Genomic DNA, 19,864 nt, shown 5'->3' on the forward strand with positions numbered 1-19,864 from the left:
ATAGGGTTTCCTAAAGCCCATAAGATATACCTAAGGAAAAGAGGTAATTTTAGGCAAGTTTCTACTCCCATGTGACCTTTTAGACACCCTAAAAAGTGACTTTTGCGAAAATTGAACTAGAAGACTGGAACCAAGTTGAAAACCTTCCTTTTCGAATGAGAGTTCCCTTTCCCATTTTACCTTACCTTCCTTTTTAGTTTTCAGAAACTTGTGAGAACTCTCACAATGGGCTTCTTAAGCAAGAATTAGAAAATTTGTGGGTAATCAGCCACTCTCCATTTTTGGAGACAAAAGAATTTTGAAAAGAATAAGCTAGATTTTTGGTTTGAGAATTTTACTAAGGGTAGAAAGAGAAGAACCGTGGAATTGGGCTGCTCATCCTCAACAAAACTAGCATACCTTTGGGTAGATTAAGGTTGGTTGTATCTTTCTTATAATGGATTTCTTATTGCATATGTTTTTGAAAGTAATGTTTGTGTAAAAGACTAGTTTTCGTGCAAGTTCTCTTGGAAATTTATTTGGTATTTTGTGTTTATACATTGTATGTGTTTTTGGGAGTCATCAAGACCTCTTACTCTTGGGAGAGAAGAGGATCTTGTGGGTGGTAGAAGTGACAGCCCTCGAGTGAGAGACTCTCATTATGAGAGCGATCACAAGGGATTTCATGTGACCCTTGCTGCATGGCTTGTTTATGCATTAGGGGTCATAAGGAGGGAAATAAGGCATGAATGCCTTGGGGGGCATAAGGAATAAGGGGTTGATATACTTGATGTATTTGGTTTTCCATGAGGTGGATACATGTTTTTCCATACTTGCAGTTCTCCTTAGGGTACTTGGTCTACTACCACCCTTGAAAAGGACATCACAATGTGTGGTGCAGTGTAGCTTGGGTTGGGATGTGTTTAGTTTGTGTGTATTTTGTCTTTTGTGTTTGCATGTTTGTTACCTGTCTAGGGCTTGGTTCTCCAAGCTTGGGGGTGGCTACCAGTTAGCCTAGGCTGGGAGGTGAGCACTCCATGGTTATAGTTTGATTTACTTGCAGATTGTTAGAAGAAATATCGGGGCATGCAGTTATGGTGGAAGATGTTGATTTAGGAAAAATGTTGTAAATGTAATTAATACCCTTTGAAAGGTCCTCATTTGTTTGAAAAAGAGGCTATTTGTAAAATAGAAATAAAGACTTGGAGATATGTTATTTGTTATATATATGCAGAAAATATCATGTTATTTTGTAGAAAAGATAAATGGTTTATTTCTAAGTTCTAGTCCTAAAGTTGAGGATAAATCTTGTAGAGTATTTAATATCTCTTGAAAGAAAATAAGTTAAATTTATTCTTTTATTTAATTGAAAAGAAATAGAATTGATTTTGCATGCATGTAAAGGCTGAAATATAAAGGCATTTAGGATTATACATGGAAATATAAAAGTATTTTATTTAATCTATGATTTTATTTTATCTGTGATTTTATTTTAAATGCAGAAAATAAAATCTAAACTTATCATAACCATCTCTATAGTTTAACTTAATATTTTATTTATTTAACATAGTTGCTATTTTAGGATTAGTTAGTTCTGTTGTTAATTCTATTGTGTTCTTTTATAGCAGAAAGTACATCTAGAGTAAATAGTCTAATTAATTTAAGTAATATACTATTTATCTAGTTGCAGTTTAAATTTTACTAAATAACCTATCTATTCATTTAGCAACTAAGATTATGATAAAAGGGAAATAAACACAAAGAATTAAACCTCAAAATAGCATCAAAGCTGTTAAAATAAGTTGCAGATTTACAGTACCTATAGATTTATTGTATAAAACAAAAAAGAGAAATTTATACCGTAGTTGCAACATGCATATATTTTTGAAAATATAGATATGTTCAGTTATACAGATATATAACATTTATATATAATATATATATAACAAATTTGCATGCCTCTGAGTAAAGGAAACCATCCTTTAATTTAAACAAAATATATTTATTTTTATGTTTACATATATATTCAGAAGTAATAAACATACATATATATATATATATATATATAAATATAAATATGTATATATATATATATATATATATATATTATACTTTTTAAAAAAATATATATATTTAAACAAACCCTTGTTTTTTTTTGTTTTTTTTTAAATAATAAAATTTTTGTTTACCCTTCGGGCCGAGCCCCACTGTGCTTTGCATAGGGGTTAGCGGTGCCTCCCCACTGTACATTGCACAGTGGTCAGTGATGCCTCCCACTGTGCATTGCATAGTGGGAGGTTTCGGCCACGCCATCCCCCCCCCCCTCCATCATGCAGAGCCTCCGCCGTTAGCCATAGCTGCCGCCCACGGTCCCCTGTTCGGCCCTACTCAAAAAGAAAAAAAAAACTAACTAAAAAAAAAGATAATAATATGAAACCCTAGCCCAGGTAGGGCTAGGGCAATAATAAAAAATGGTAAGATTGTAAAGTAAGGGTATTTTATAATGCAAACTCCTAGTTAGGGTTTGCATGATTTTACTCTTATAATTTGGGAAAAGAAAATCGTTATATTAATTAGAAATATAGTTAAATATTTATATATATAAATATATATTTAAGATATATATTTATATATAAATATACATAATCATATAGATATGTACAAGCATATATCTATATAAAGAGTTGAGGATATTAGAAAAAAAAAAACCGTAGATTTAAACATTTAAATTTAGTTGAAGATGAACCTGAGTATAGGTATTTACCTTATTGAATATATTTTCTTTATAAATTTATTTATTAATGAAGTATTATTTATGTTAAAGGGATTGAGACGTTTATATAATTATATTTTAATGAAGTTCATATTTAATTTTTAAATTTGAATAGATTGTGTTATTTTCGAGTTTAAAGATCAGGGAAGTGACATTTAATTTTAATTAAATAAATGTAGTTGTTTAGCTCAGCCTAATACTTAATTATTGTTAGGAAAAATAAATACACTTAAAAATCTAAGTGCCGAGACTAATATAAATGCTTCCTAAAAGCAAATAGGAACTATTGGAAATTAATAGTATCCTTGTCTATCGAAGATAGATTTTTGGATTCAGATTAATCTGTTGGGCTAAATTGAAAAGTTAAAATAGCATTTGTTTATTTTAGGATTCCGCATTTAATGTAATTAAAAATTTGCGTACTTGAAGCTAGTAGAAAAGATTAACTATAAACATAGTTAAGACAAAACATGTTGTAGCATTTTATATTTGTCGAATTAATGTTTTTTTTTAAAAGTTCTGATTTTTAAAAAAAATAAAATTTCCCGTTCTTGCCCTAAATTTTGGACATGACATTTTGGTATCAGAGCAAGGTTTCCACACTAGGAACCTTACTCCACTTACATTTCGCTTTAGATTATTTAATTTATTTTATTATATTGATTTTTATGAGATATTTAAATTTAATTGATTAAATATTTTTCTAAAAGAAATTAGTTATTTAATTTATTTTATTTTTCCTCTTAGGATGCCTCCGACGATGCGACAAGCTCGCAAGCACGGAAGGGGTCCTAGGCATATGCGCATAGCACGTGAAGAGGTAGCTAGGGAGGAATCGGTTCCAGAAGAGAACCCAGAAGCACCTCCTGAACATCCAAATGATCCTAACTGAAACCTCTTAGAAGAAATCTAGAACCTAATTGGCATAGTTCAGGAAAGGATTCCAGCAGAGAACCCTCAGGTTAGAAATTAGGACTCTAGGAGTCATAGATCAATTGAGAGGGAATGAAGTAGGAGCTTAGCTCCTATTCCTATAGAGAGTCGGGGTGGAAATGAGCCAGAGTTTGTGCACATACCAGGACCACCTCCAGTGGTGGAGCCAGTTTATTTTGAGAGAGCTCATCGAGATCCAGGTGATCTTATCAAGGAGGTCATGCGCCTCCAACCACCATCTTTTGGGGGCTCTACCAATGGGGTAGAAGCTGATGCATGGCTTTTGAGTCTTGAGAGGTGCTTTGCGTTGTGCTCTTATGAGAGCAACCTAAAAGCACGTGTCACAGTCCATCTACTGAGAGGAACGACCTCCACTTGGTGGAGACAGGAGGAGTACAAATGCGGATTAGTTCTTGATACTCTCACTTGGGAGATATTCACAGAGAGGTTCAGAGAGAGGTACCTATCAGAACATTTCAGACAACGTCGGATAGATGAGTTTCATGACCTCCAACAAAAGGGCTTATCAATAACCCAATATGAGAGCAAATTCTTTGAGCTCTTGCCTTACGTGGATTATCTAAAGGACAAGAAACTTCTCATTAACTACTTCATCAGAGGGTTAAATGCCGGTATAGCTGGGCTAGTGAGGATGTCCACTCCAGAGAGCCTTCAGGTTGCCATGGAGAAGGCACTGATAGCTGAGGAAATTCAGGTTAGACCACAAGACACTAGGGATCAGTTTCAGAACCACAACCCCACACCCCAGACCTATGGATTCCAGAAACCACATTGGAAGGGAAATAACCAAAACTCACAAGGGTTCTCCAAACCCCCTCCTTCACAACAGACACCATAGAACTAGAGGCAAAAGCCTCCACAATATCAACAGGGCATCAAACCCAAGCAGTGGCAGTCTCAGGGTTAGAGGTGAGATCAAAGAGTGCAGGTGCCTTACACATCTTCGGTGAGGACTCAGCAATCCTCTAGGGGTGGGTACAGTGGATCCAGTAGGATAGGAGGACAGGCTTTCTCTAGGCCCTAAGGCGCCCAGTTTCAGGCACGGGGTGCTTGCTTTACATGTGGAGCCATGGGGCATATGGCGAGGGATTGCCCTTAGGGTTAGATGGTAGGGAATCAGTGGATGGCCACTTCAGAGTTGATAGTTGGTAATATGGGTAGGTCCCATAGAGTATTCGCAGCAGTTGACAACCACCAGGCTGAGCATCAGGCCACAGTCATCGAAGCTGCTGGTAAGATCTAAGGTAACAATGTATCTATTTTGTTTGATTTAGGAGCTACTGACTCCTTTATATCTCCATTGGTTGTGGAGTGTTGTGGGCTAGTGGCAACTAGACAGGGTGTCAGTTGGGAAATGGAATTAGCTTTAGGGGCTAGAGTGTTAGTGGAATAAGAGGTTAGGGCATGTCAATTGCAGATTGGCAAGACCACCACATTAGTAGACCTTAGAGTGACACCACTTGGATCTTAAGGTATCGTACTTGGCATGGCTTTATGCCCACAGAGCCAAGATGGATTGCCACCTGAAAAAGATTGAGTGTGAGGATGATCATGGTTTGCCCATAGTTGTCATTGGGATTCAGAGACCCATGTCTCTTCGTATGATCTCCGCAATGCAGCTTAAGCAAAGCATGTGAAAGGGATGTCGTCTTTTTGCTATCACTATCAATGATAGAGAAGAAGAGGAAGAAAAAGAAACATTGCTTGAAAATCATCCTATCTTTAAGGGATATTCAGATGTATTTCCTTCAGAGCTACCTGGAATGCCGCCCCGTAGAGAGGTTGACTTTCATATAGACCTTGTACCAGGAGCTGAGCCAGTTTCCAGAGCACCTTATAGGATGACTACAAATGAGCTTAATGAGCTCAAAATACAGCTTGAGGAACTCCTTGAGAAGGGTCATATTCATCCTAGTGTATCCCCTTGGGGTGCACCAGTCATCTTCATTAAGAAGAAGGATAGATCTCTCCAATTATGTATGGATTATCGGCAGTTAAATAAAGTAACCATCAAGAACCAATATCCTTTGCCCAGAATTGATGATTTATTTGACCAACTTCAGTGTGCCAAAGTCTTTTCCAAAATTGATCTGAAGTCAAGGTATCATCAGCTGAGAATAGTGGAAACTGATATCCACAAGACCGCATTTGGCACTAGATATGGTCACTATGAGTTCACCGTGGTTCCATTCAGTCTTACTAATGCCCCAACTATTTTTATGAGCCTCATGAATGGGGTATTCCATTCATTTCTAGGCTATTTTGTAATTGTGTTCCTCAATGATATACTGATATATTCTTGGAATGAGAAGGAGCATGAGGAGCACCTGAAATAGGTATTACAGTGTTTGCGGGATAACTAGTTGTTTGGTAGTTTGTCAAAGTGTGCTTTCTTTCGATCAGAGGTCAAGTATCTTGGGCACATTATTTCTGGTGATGGGATCTTAGTTGACCCATCAAAGATCAAGGTTATTATGGATTGGCCAGTGCCAACCAGTGTGACAGAGGTCAAGAGCTTCATGGGCTTAGCAGGGTATTACCGATATTTTGTTGAGGGATTCTCTAGAGTCGCACATCCTATTACTTCTCTTCAGTGTAAAGGGAAGAAATTTGAGTGGACATAGAAGTACGAGAAGGCCTTTCAGGAACTCAAGAAGGAACTTACTAGTGCTCCTGTCCTTGTTGTACCAGATCTCTCAGCTAACTTCATGGTTTGTATAGATGCTTCACTAGAGGGTTTAGGAGCATTTCTTATGCAGGATGGTAGGGCTATAGCTTACGAGTCTAGGAAACTTAAGACTCATGAACTTAATTATCCTACTCATGACCTTGAGCTCGTAGTAGTAGTGCATGCACTTGTGAGGTGGAGACACTTCCTTTTAGGTCATCACTTCAAGCTACATTCAGATCATCAGAGTCTTTAGTACATTTTCACTTAGCCAAACCTTAATGCACGTCAGAGGAGATGGATGGAGTTCTTGTGCGAATATGATTTTGACGTTCACTACATCAAAGGAAAGGAAAACATAGTCCCAGATGCTTTGAGTAGGAGACATCATGAGGTTTACACCATATCTATGGGCACGGATTTGAGAGACCGTATACTACAGCACTTGCTAGAGGATGGATGGTATGCAGAGGTTTGTCAGGTAATACGATCTCAGGTTACTCTAGAGGGGAAATATGTGGATTATTCTTTAGAGTTTGATGGACTATTACACCATAGAGGGCGCATCTATGTACCTTCCTTCGGGGAATTATGAGAGTTCACTGTCACGAAGGCTCATAGAGCTCCTTATGCAGCGCATCCCAAAGTTAAAAAGTTGCATGTTGACTTGAGGCAGTTATATCATTGGCCAAGAATGCAGCAGCTCATTGCTAAGATAGTAGCTTGATGCCTTGAGTGTCAGAGAGTAAAGGTGGAGTATCGCCATCTAGGGGGGTTGCTCCAGTCTCATGCTATACCAGAGTGGAAGTGGGATACTATATCCATGGATTTCATCATTGGTCTTCCTATGTCTTCTCGTCGCCATGATGCCATCTTGGTGACAGTTGAAAATTTGACCAAAGTGGCTCACTTTTCACTAGTTCGGACTACCTTCATAGCACCAGCAGTAGCACAGGTGTTCTTGCAAGACATTGTTAGATTTCATGGCATTCCATGCAAGATTATTTCTGATAGAGATTCCCTCTTCACTTCTTCCTTTTGGAAGTCATTACAGGCAACTATGGGCGCTAAGCTCAATTTCAATACAACCTATCACTCAGAAACGGATGGTCAGATAGAGAGGGTTAATCAGGTGTTAGAGGATATGCTTCGCATGTATGTCATGGATCATCAAACTAGATAGGAAGAGTACCTTCCCTTAGTGGAGTTTGCCTATAACAATGGGCATCACACTTCTTTGGGGATGCCACCCTATCAGGCATTATACGACAAACCTTGCAGGACACTATTGAGTTGGGATCACATAGAGGATAGAGTTGCTATTGGTCTTGAGATGGTTCAGGATATGGAACAGTAGGTGGATTTGATTAGAAAGCATCTTAGAAAGGCTCAAGATAGATAGAAGAAATATGTTGATGCAAAGAGGATAGATCATAGCTACTTGATTGGAGACAAAGTCTTCTTGAGAGTGTGACCGCATAAGAGTCCAATCCATTACAGAAAGGGTTCTAAGCTCATACCTTGCTTTGTAGGACCTTTTGAGATCCTTGAGAGGATAGGCCTAGTTGCTTACCATTTAGCATTGCCACCTAGCTTGTCACCCATCCACGACATGTTTCATGTATTAGTTTTAAGAAAATATATCTATGATGAGTCTCATATTTTAGATTGGGATGCCTTGCAGGTGGAGTCAGACGAGCAGCTAGCTTTGGAGCCCATTCACATTTTGGCACACCAGACGCTAGCCCTTCGAGGTCAAGAGCTGGACTAGGTTAGGGTCTAGTGGGATTGTTATGATGAGGTTATGGCTTCATGGGAGGATGCAACACGTATGAGATTAGAGTACCCCCACCTCTTTGATGAACTCCAGGAGGAAGTTCATGCCTAGAGGGGGAGGGTGTGAGGCCCCACCTCGACTCAGTCTAACATTTCAATGGTTTTTTTGATGAGACTATTATGGATGCTTTATTTTTTTATGCATTATGGATTTAGAACTTATATGATTCCATGATTTGGATAACATTGCTATATGTTGATGCTTTATTTATATGCTTTATGATATATAACACTACATGATTTTTGAATAGGATGAATTTGCGGTGATAAATGTCATTATTGAAATTGCAGGACTTTACTATGATGATAGAAATATGATGTATAAAATTGTTCAGATGTAAATTGTATGCAAGTGATGATGTGTATTATTATTCTTGTGATTTATATTACATGAGGTTACTTGAAGCTACTAATGTGTAAATTGAGATGCGCAGGAAGTTATCCATGTGACCATGGAAATATTACGGAGAACCAAACCTAAACCTATGTATGTTCGTAAAGCCAGGGTTTGTCTATTTGGAGAGACAACACCTCATTTGTGTTGTATTTTATTTGTAACAGTAAATGATGCATGTGTGTTAAGTGTTATTTAATTGATTTATGTAAAATCCACAAGAGACACGATTTCATGTATAAATTTGTAAAAATATTTTCTTTGTGTCACTTGACACAAGTGTGGATTTATGTTTGAATTTTTAAATTTGTCTCTTGGTGGGACTTAATTTCCTATAGATTTTTTAGTTAATGTAATTTGATGTCATAAATGCCTTGGGAAAAGAGTCTCTGGGATGGTCAACATAGGTTTGACCCGAAAATAAACTTCAGAGGGGTTAAAAAAGGGTTAAATTTACACCTAGGGGTAGTTTAATAGGGTTTCCTAAAGCCCATAAGGTATACCTTAGGTTAAGGGGTAATTTTAGGCAAGTTTCTACTCCCATGTGACCTTTTAGACACCCTAAAAAGTGACTTTTGCAAAAATTGAACTAGAAGACTGGAACCAAGTTGAAAACCTTCCTTTTCGAATGAGAGTTCCCTTTCCCATTTTACCTTACCTTCCTTTTTAGTTTTTAGAAACTTGTGAGAACTCTCACAATGGGCTTCTTAAGGAAGAATTAGAAAATTTGTGGGAAACCACCCACTCCATTTTTGGAGACAAAAGAATTTTGAAAAGAATAAGCTAGATTTTTGGATTGAGAATTTTGCTAAGGGTAGAAAGGGAAGAACCATGGAATTGGGCTACTCATCCTCAACAAAACTAGCATACCTTTGGGCAGATTAAGGTTGGTTGTATCTTTCTTATAATGGATTTCTTATTGCACGTGTTTTTGAAAGTAATGTTTGTGTAAAAGACTAGTTTGCGTGCAAGTTCTCTTGGAAATTTATTTGGTGTTTTGTGTTTATACATTGTATGTGTTTTTGGGAGTCATCAAGACCTCTTACTCTTGGGAGAGAGGAGGATCTTGTGGGTGGTAGAAGTGGTAGCCCTCGAGTGAGAGTCTCTCATTATGAGAGCGATCACAAGGGATTTCATGTGACCCTTGCTGCATGGCTTGTTTATGCATTGGGGGTCATAAGGAGGGAAATAAGGCATGAATGCCTTGGGGGGCATAAGGAATAAGGGGTTTCTATACTTGATGTATTTGGTTTTCCATGAGGTGGCTACATGTTTTTCCATACTTGAAGTTCTCCTTAGGGTACTTGGTCCACCACCACCCTTGAAAAGGACATCACAATGTGTGGTGCAGTGTAGCCTGGGTTGGGATGTGTTTAGTTTGGGTGTATTATGTCTTTTGTGTTTGCATGTTTGTTACCTATCTAGGGCTTGGTTCTCTGAGCTCGGGGGTGGCTACCAGTTAGCCTAGACTAGGAGGTGAGCACTCCATGGTTATAGTTTGACTTACTTGCAGATTGTTAGAAGAAATATCAAGGCATGCAGTTATGGCGGAAGATGTTGATTTAGGAAAAATGTTGTAAATGTAATTAATACCCTGTGAAAGGTCCTCATTTGTTTGAAAAAGAGGCTATTTGTAAAATAGAAATAAAGACTTGGGGATATGTTATTTGTTATATATATGCAAAAAAAATCATGTTATTTTGCAGAAAAGATAAATGGTTTATTTCTAAGTTCTAGTCATAAAGTTGAGGATAAATCTTGTAAAGTATTTAATATCTCTTGAAAGAAAATGAGTTAAATTTATTCTTTTATTTAATTGAAAAGAAATAGAATTGATATTGCATGCATGTAAAGGCTGAAATATAAAGGCATTTAGGATTATACATGGAAATATAAAAGTATTTTATTTAATCTTTGATTTTATTTTAAATGCAGAAAATAAAATCTAAAGTTATCATAACCATCTCTATAGTTTAATTTAATAAATTCTTTCTTTAACATAGTTGTTGTTTTAGGATTAGTTAGTTCTGTTGTTAATTTTGTTTTTTTCTTTTATAGCAGAAAGTACATCTAGAGTAAATAGTCTAATTAATTTAAGTAATGTACTATTTATCTAGTTGCAGTTTAAATTTTACTAAATAACCTATCTATTCATTTAGCAACTAAGAATATGATAAAAGGGAAATAAACACAAAGAATTACTCCTCAAAATAGCATCAAAGTTGTTAAAATATGTCGTAGATTTACAGTACCTATAGATTTATTGTACAAAAAAAAAAGAGAAATTTATACCCTAGTTGCAACATGTATATATTTTTGAGAATATAGATATGTTCAGTTATACAGATATATAACATTTATATATAATATATGTATAACAAATTTGCATGCCTATGAGTAAAGGAAACCATCCTTTGATTTAAACAAAATATATTTATTTTTATGTTTATATATATATATACAGAAGTAATAAACATATATATATATTATACTTTTAAAAAATATATATATATTTAAACAAGCCCTTGATTTTTTTTTTTAAAAAAAATAATTAAATTTTTCTTTGCCCTTTGGGCCAAGCCCCACTGTGCTTTGCACAAGGGTCGGCGGTGCCTCCCCACTGTGCATTGAAGAGTGGTTGGCGGCGCCTCCCACTGTGTAATGCACAGTGGTCGGCAGCGCCGCCCACTGTGCAATGCATAGTGGTCGGTGGGGCGGAGCCCATTGTGCATTGCACAGTGGGAGGTTTTGGCCACGCCGTCCCCCCCCTCCATCATGCAGAGCCTCTGCCATCAGCCATAGCCGCCGCCTGCGGTCCCTTGTTTGGCCCTGCTCAAAAAGAAAAAAAAACTAAATTAAAAAAAAGAGATAATAATATGAAACCCTAGCTCGAGTAGGGCTAGGACAATAATAAAAAATGGTAAGATTGTAAAATAAGGGTATTTTATAATGCAAACTCCTAGTTAGGGTTTGCATGATTTTACTCTTATAATCTAGGAAAATAAAATCGTTATATTAATTAGAAATATAATTAAATATTTATATATATAAATATATATTTAAGATATATATTTATGTATAAATATACATAAACATATAGATATGTACAAGCATATATCTCTATAAAGAGTTGAGGATATTAGAAAAAAAAAAAAACCCGTAGATTTAATCATTTAAATTTAGTTGAAGATGAACCTAAGTATAGGTATTTACCTTATTGAATATATTTTCTTTACAAATTTATTTATTAATGAAGTATTATTTATGTTAAAGGGATTGAGACATTTATATAATTATATTTTAATGAAGTTCATATTTAATTTTGAAATTCGAATAGATTGTGTTATTTTCGAGTTTAAAGATCAGGGAAGTGACATTTAATTTTAATTAAATAAATGTAGTTGTTTAGCTTAGCCTAATACTTAATTATTGTTAGGAAAAATAAATACACTTAAAAATCTAAGTGCCGAGACTAATATAAATGCTTCTTAAAAGCAAATAGGAACTACTGGAAATTAATAGTATCCTTGTCTATCGAAATTAGAATTTTGGATTCAGATTAATCTGTTGGGCTAAATTGAAAAGTTAAAATAGCATTTGTTTATTTTAGGATTCCGCATTTAATGTAATTAAAAATTTGCGTACTTGAAGCTAGTAGAAAAGATTAACTATAAACATAGTTAAGAAAAAACATGTTGTAGCATTTTATATTTGTCGAATTAATGTTTTTTTTAAAAAGTTATGGTATTTTTAAAAAAAAAATTCCCATTCTTGCCCTAAATTTTGGGCATGACATTTTCTAACAATATGGAGAAAGAATTTGAGATGTCTATGATCGGGGAAATGAATTTTTTATTAGGTTTTTAGATTACTCAGATTGATAAAGGTATTTTCATCTATCAAACTAAGTATGCTAAGGAATTGTTTGAATAAATGGAAGATTCTAAACTGCTAAGTACTCCTATGGTTACAAGTGAGAAATTGACAAGAAAAGATGAATTTGTAATGGTAAATCCTACAAGATACAAGTCTATGATTGGAGGTCTGCTACGTTTGACTCAGACTAGGCCTGATATAATGAATGTTGTTTGCATTGCATCAAGATATCAAAGTGATCCTAAAGATGATGGCTTTATTTTATGTGCATATATAGATGCAGATTGGGCAGGTGATGTTGATGACCGGAAAAGTACTTCTAGTGGAGATTTCTTTCTTGGAAAGAAACTTATTTCATGGATCAAAAAGGAAAAATCATGTACTTCTTTATCTATTGTTGAAGCTGAGTATGTTGTTGCTGCTACTAACTATACACAAGTTCTATGGATGAAGCATATGTTGAAGGACATAAAAGTGCATTGCATTGGACTGGTAGTTATTCACTGTGATAACTTTTCTTCTATAGACATATCAAAGAATCTGGCATTTCACTCTAAGACAAAGCACGTATCTATCAAGTATAACTTTTTGAAGCAGGAAGAAAATGAAATTATATTGGTTTATGTTAACACTAAAGAGCAGATTGCAGATATTTTCACTAAACCTTTGCCTAAAGAATCATTTGAGTACCCACGAGATAGATTAGAGGTTTTTGCCCCTCTGGTAGAGAGTTGATTAATGCTATTTGGCATCAGTACGATATGCATTATCTGATATATTATTCATTTTAGATTGATGTGATGATGCTACTGCTCAGGGGGAGTAGTTAGCCTTGTGATTTAGTGGTTTATGTTTTTGCTTTGATATTTTTGTCAAATTTTTGGCATTGATATCAATAGGGGAGAGATATTCATGTGAAAAAATTAAGGGATATATACATTAGGGGGAGAAATTTGCAAAACTTAATTTTGATATCATTTACAGTGAGAGTATGGATCAGAACTTCATTGCTTTATTTTGTGTGGGAGATTTGTTTGGCATTTCTTGGCACTTGGATGATTTTCACATCTAGTGTTACCATAAATTCCAAAGGGGGAGATTGTTGGCCATTTGGAGGAATTGATTAAAAGTTGCATTGATTTTTTTGTCATTGATGTCAACACTAGCTATTTTGGCTCTTTATCGGTATCCTTTTGGTCCTGGTAGGTTGTGTGGTTTCTGGTTGGATTAGATCATGATGATCTGGTATGCTCTGGTATGTTTTGGCTTATGGAATTGGCTTAGATCTTCTATTCATGCTACTCAGATTTATGTTTAGTCAGTTAATTTTGATTTGGTGATCAGATACTATCCTATATGCTGGTAAGATTGGTTTGTTGATCCAGTGAGGGTTTCACCGACAAAGCTTTATAGAAATTTGTGATCATGTTCAAGACTTGGTTGATTGGGATCATTACTTTAGCATATGTGGACCTAAATTGGCTCTGGTTTATCTAGGTTATGGTTTGGCTTAATGTAACATGTTGATTGGACTTCTCGATGTGTTTCTGGGATGTCTTATGGGTTGGATATTATTTTTTTGGTCTCAAGCTGACATGTTTTGTAATTATGTAATTGCTTTATTGTCTGGTGTTCAACCTTATTATTTGTGGTTGAGGGTTTGTATATATATGATTTAAGATCTCATTGTAGATCATATGGGATTGATATGCGAATGAATAATGTAATAATCATTCATGCAGAGGATTTCGTCAATCATTAGTGATCAAGTTGGGTTTATGTAAGAGGATTAAGTCCTCCAGTATTGAACTTAATCAAAATTGTACTCAGGCATAGGAGATGCTATCATTGAAGTTCAATCTCTCTTGTGGATTGTAGTCTGGATCTTTATGTAGTCTGTGAGACTCCTTTTGTAATGAACACCGTGCTTTAGGCTATTGGCCTTCCTACAAATGTAGGCCCCTCATTTGTAATCAAATAGTTACTGCAGAAGTATTATCTAACTATGGGTAGGCTTCCCACCATGGTTTTCCACATACAAATCTTGGTGTCATGTGGATGGTATTTATTCTCTAATTGTTGCTTATTCTTAATTGCTATATATTCTATTTGGCTATTTGGTTTATGCATTTTGACATTGATCTTTTGGGTTCTAATATTAAAATTTTAATTTCTTAAGGTTTTTGTAATCTAGTAATAACTAATTCACCCCCCCCCTCAGTTGTCTTCCAATTATTCAAACTGTCTAACACTTATGCTTGTTCTGATAATCATGGTTAGGCCTAAAATATCTTCTAGCTCTTTCTTCAAATCTTGAATTCATTTCAGGATATCTAGATGCAAAGCTCAATATAAACTTCCTCTTTGAGATCTCCATTGAAAAATGCACACTTAACATCCATTTGATAAACCTTGTAGTTCTTATGTGCATCATAAGCAAGAAATAATCTCACAGCTTCAATCCTAGCTAATGATGCAAAGCTTTCACCATAATCAATTTCTTCCTTCTGAGAATATGCTTTACAAACCAATCTAGCTTTATTCCTCACAACTTGTCCATCTTCATTCAAATTATTCCTAAAAACTCATTTAGTTCCAATAACAATCTTATTTTTAGGCTAGGGAACTAAATTCCATGTGCTATTCTTTTTTATCTAATCTAATTCTTCTTCCATATCTTTCATCTAATATTCATCTTTACAAGCTTCAATTACTGATGTCGGTTCAACTTTTGAAATTAAACATACCTCATTAGTTGCCAACCTTTTTCTTGTCATCACTCCTTTGTTTTTGTCTCCAATGATCTGATCTTCTGAATGATTCAACCTTACATACCTAGGAGTCTTCTAATTTTCTATTCCCCTATCTTGATCTTTAGTTACTATTGAATTTTTTGATACTATCATTGTAACTGGTTCAATATTTTGTCCCAGTTTAGGTGCTATCGGTTCAGTTATGATCATTTCCACTGCCAGTTCTCTCTCATAAGTTTTGATTTGACTTCTATTCTGCTCATCCACCTTAACATTTGTGCTCTCCATTATGCAATGAAAATTCACATGACACAACCTCTTATGCCATAGCCAACTCTCATCAATTTGTGCAATCAAACATGTCTTCTCACCGGAGTTCAAATGAAAGCTATTACCTTTAGTTTGTGTACCGATTGCAATCTCCAATCCAGATTTGTTGATAATCTTGTATTTTCCATCCCTGAACTGTAACTGAAATCCTTTATCCACCAACTGTCCTACACTCAAAAGATTATGCCTTAAACCTTCAACATTCAATGTTATACTTATCATCCAATGATATTGTTTCTCTTCCCTTAATCATGCATGCTTTGTCATCTCCAAATCTAACCAGACCACCATCAAATTCTCGCAAAGATAAGAACTTTCTTCTATCTCTAGTCATGTGATGTAAACATCCACTGTCAATCACTCATTCATCCTTGTTTTCAATTTTAGTAGCAAGGGCCTTCTCTTTAGGTACCAGATCATCTTCCTTGATAGCCAAAAATACCCATTTCTTTCCATTGCCAGATCCACTAGCTGAATCTTGTGGCGGTTCATCATCAAAATCAAGCACACCTTCCTGATCAGCAAAGTAACATGATTTGTCTTTGTTCCTCCTATATTTATACTTTTTTTGATAATCATGGTTAGGCATATAAGATCTTCTAGCTCTTTCTTCAAATCTTGAATTCCTTTCAGGACATCTAGATGCAAAATGACCTATCTTATTACATTCAAAGCATTTAAAAGGTGATTTTCCTTCATCCTTACTTCCTACCAATCCTTTAGGTACTCTTCTAGAAAATAAGGCTTCAAGTTTATCAAAATCTTCATCTTCTTTCTTCATATCCTCTAGTTCCTTCACATATAAATCTTTCCAAACACTCTTGTCAATAGATGATGTAGATGCATGAAAATCAGGTTAAGATTTTACAGCTCTAGAAGGTCCAAATTCATCAAGTTCAAAAGCAGATAAATTCCCAACCAAGGTATCCCTATTAACAGAGGTGTTTTCCATAGTTCTCAGCTCATTAATTGCAATAGCCTTCATCTTATAAGCTAGTGGAAAAGCTCTTAGTACTTTAGAAACTATTTCATCTTCACTTAGAGATCTACCACAATATTGATTTCCCATAACAATCTTATTAACTCTCTCCATAAAAGAAGTAATCCTTTCATATTCTTCCATCTTTAGGTTCTCATACCTCACTCAGTAACCATAAAGTTTATCAATTTTAACAGTAGGGTCACCTTCATTTAGAGTCTCCAATTTGTCCCATATAGTCTTTGTAGTTGATTTGTCAGTTAGTCTCATTATTTTCTGATTGAAAAGGGTACACAAAAGGGATTCTCTATCTCTACAATCATTCTCAAGCTCCTTATTTAGGTTGGTCAGAGGAGAATTCCCATATGTCAGATTAAAAGGTGTAACACCTTTCTCAATGATCTCCCAAATTTCCTTTCCAAGGCATCTAAGATGAGTCTCCATCTGAATCTTCCATACCCTATAATTTGTTCCATCAAGCCTATGAATTTCTCTCTAGAAAAAAGCTATAGATGCATTTAATGAACTTGAACTGTTAGATGCCATAGGATCCTCCTCAAGTGATTAAGCTTCTGCAAAGAGCACCTGGCTCTAATACCAATTGTTAGACAATTCAAATAACTAGAGGACAACTGAGAGGTGGGGGTGAATCAATTGTCAACATATTACAAAAATTTAAGCATTCAAATCCTTTTATCAAAACACATAAAATAAATATTGGAATGCATTAACCAAATACCAGAATAACTGATATAGAAATTAAACATAAACATAAATTACAAAATAGTTACCATCCATCCATAACACATGACACCAATATGTGTATGTGGAAAACTTGGTAAAGGGAAAAACCATGGTGGGAGGCCTACCCACAATCAGATAATACTTCTATAGTAAGTATGTGATTAAAAAATGAGAGGCCTACACATGGAGAAAGGCCAACAACCTAGAGTGCACTGCTCATCACAAAAGGATCCTCACTGACTATAAAATAAATCCAGACTACAATCCGAAAAGAAGAGTAACTGCAAAGATAACATCTCCTATGCCTTAGTACAGTTCTGATTAAGCTCACTATTGGAGGTCTTAAACCTCTCTTACCAACCCAATTCGATCACCTATGATTGAACAAAACTCCTGCATATGATTACAACATTATTCGCATACAGGTAATCACATAACCATAATCCCATATGCCCATGATCTACAAAGATATCTTACATCATATTTATACCAATCTGGGACATAAACAATTAGGTCGGCCACCTAAAAGATAATACAATAAATTCATAACATAAAACCACAATCCAATCATCAACCAAGTTGACTTAGGCCAAAAATAATGTGAACCAATCATTAAATCCCATCAGTAACACATCAGGATTATCCTACAACGTTACATAAACTGGTCCATATCCTAGATAACACTGGACCCAAAATAGGTCACCATAAACCAAATTCAACACCATCGATCAACAAGAACATGAACAAGATAACCAACAACATCTTGAAAACCATCTAGAAGTTGCACCAACACCATTTATCATGTGCATCGAAAGATCTTCAACAAAGCTCTGTCGGTAAAACCCTTACTGGTGACCAAAAGGTTTACTAGAACTAATGATAGTATTTGAGTCATCAAATCCCAAACCAATTGATCGTAATATGCATTTGAATAGCATGAATGATAGATCTAAATCAATTCAACAAACCAAAGCATATCATAGCATACTGGATCAATATCATAAACCAACACTCTACCGGAACCAACCAGAAACTAGTAAACAACCAAAATAGTCAGTGTTGCAATCAATGCAACACATAATCAATTCCTCCAAATTACCAACACCTAGGACTAGGTACTAAAGTGCATTTAGGGAGTGGCTGCCAATTGTGTCATTGCTCTATAAGTGGATCACTTGGCAATCCAATTTAGGGGTTGTGTATTCTAGTGATAACATAATAATAAACTTGGGATGTGATAAAACATTATTTATGATAATTGGTTCTCCAAGCATGCCTTGAGCACTAGTACTAGGCTAAGGATGACTTGCAAAGGCATGCCCACACATTGAGCGATTAGGAATTGTATAGAGAGACATGCTCACACATGTAGCAATTGGACTTACATGATTTTCATTCTTGTCCATATCAAATAGTCTCAGTTTCATGTGGTAAGTCCTCATGATGGCACTCCCTACACCATCACTCTAGTAGCTGGGTCCTGATAATTGAGTAGCACCCCATGGATTTATTGTAGCTTGATCTTTTAGTTATCTCATTGTTATATATTCCATATGAGAATTTGGTAATTCTCTTGTGGATGCCTCCTTGTCCTTATTGTTGTCGATTGAGGATGCTTCCTCATTCATTTAGTTTTTTACTTGTTGATTTCTTAGGTGCCTTCCCTTACTTGAATGTTTCTCTTTGATGTGAGCAATCCATCATTAGCATTTACATCTTGTTGTGGTTTTATGACTCTTGATTGGGTGTTATGTTCATGTTGAGTATTTGCTCCATGTTTGGCTCTTAAGTAAGCCCATTTCTCTCCCTTGTATTCTTGTATGACTATTTTGGTTGTGTGACTATCTACATGAGCATGGTGGGGTAGGCCTGAGGGTACACCATGATCAGATGGAATTTCCAACCAATGATTGGGATCAGAGGACTTATTTCATGACTGTCTCGATGGATTCTACCCCCTTCCTTGGTGTTGGATTCCTCTCATTGTCTCTCTATCTTGTAAGGTGTATTCATTTGTATACTCAAATATGTATTGTATTATTGATTATGTATTTATTGAAACACTCAAATTGGAGATGGATGTAATTATTACCATTGGATATATATTAGTATTGATTTATGTGCTATGGTGTTGGAAATGGGAATAAAGTATGATCTTGTATGCTTCTCTATTCTTGATGTATTATGATTTTATCATAGGAAAATTTTAATTGGTGTTTTAAAATGAACCTATATTTGTTTGGTTTAGTCTTGGAGGTTGATTTAGTAATCTCCTAGTGGGTCATGAGTTGTTGATCCAATCTTGAATACATTTCTAAGGTAGCAACATTAGGGAACCTGTAGAGGTGACTTGAGTTATCTCTAATGGACTTCCAAGAGTTTAGACTTCCGCATGTGCATAGTTGATTAGCAATTGGTTGAACTTATCTTGAGGTTGAGCATTATACTTGTAGATAAAATGCATGAAGACACTTAATTACTTCAAAAAAAAAATCTCCATGCATTATTTGCATAGTTCGCTTATCCTATAGGGTTCCTTGATGGGTCATTACATCTGGTAGCAAAGCCCATGTTGTAG

The sequence above is a fragment of the Cryptomeria japonica genome, chromosome 8 (genome assembly GCF_030272615.1).
Source record: "Cryptomeria japonica chromosome 8, Sugi_1.0, whole genome shotgun sequence".
Classification (NCBI taxonomy): domain Eukaryota; kingdom Viridiplantae; phylum Streptophyta; class Pinopsida; order Cupressales; family Cupressaceae; genus Cryptomeria; species Cryptomeria japonica.